Genomic DNA, 588 nt, shown 5'->3' with positions numbered 1-588 from the left:
ACGTCAGAACTGAAAATCAATAATTTCCATTAGGGGAGAAGGCGAAAATAAAAAGACAAATGTCCTTGACACACACATGGCTGCACTTTCCGGCCGGGTTTTATTGCTGTGAAAATTACAGTTGAATAATTGGCGCCAAAATCGGTTGAGCATCCGCGAGCAGGAACTGAGGGACCTTGAATATAAAAATAACAGGTCAGGAACAATAGCTGCTTGGGCATTCATATAATACTGGTATTCACGTAATGTAAATGTAATATTTATTATGGATTCAGAATGCATATTCGCGATATGCATATAATTCGACTATCAACAAACGTATCATCAATGGGTAATTCCCATATATTTTCTTCCGCAAACGTGTCATCAAAGAATAATTCCCTATAACCCATATGTTATTTTCCACAACGATCGCAATAACGTCCACGAAACAATGCGACCTCAATTGACAAAATCAACTGTATAATAATAAATTAAAATATCGCGAGGACAATGAAATTATAACCCAGCGCTCGCATCATCATTCTTTCTCATGATTATTGCTCGGGAATGTAATTGTTAATGTTATCGTTAGCATCGCCGTTAAAA

The 588-nt window shown here is 36.7% G+C and overlaps 1 protein-coding gene across 1 annotated transcript in view; it reads left to right on the top strand.

Moving 5' to 3' along the window:
• The window catches only part of LOC119586814, a 65518-nt gene that overhangs the window by 31333 nt on the left and 33597 nt on the right, over positions 1-588 (top strand). The window lies entirely within an intron of this gene.

This window comes from Penaeus monodon, chromosome 22, assembly GCF_015228065.2.
Source record: "Penaeus monodon isolate SGIC_2016 chromosome 22, NSTDA_Pmon_1, whole genome shotgun sequence".
NCBI lineage: Eukaryota > Metazoa > Arthropoda > Malacostraca > Decapoda > Penaeidae > Penaeus > Penaeus monodon.
The sequence above is the reverse complement of the archived record's forward strand: the minus strand, read 5'-3'. Positions and strand labels throughout refer to the sequence as shown.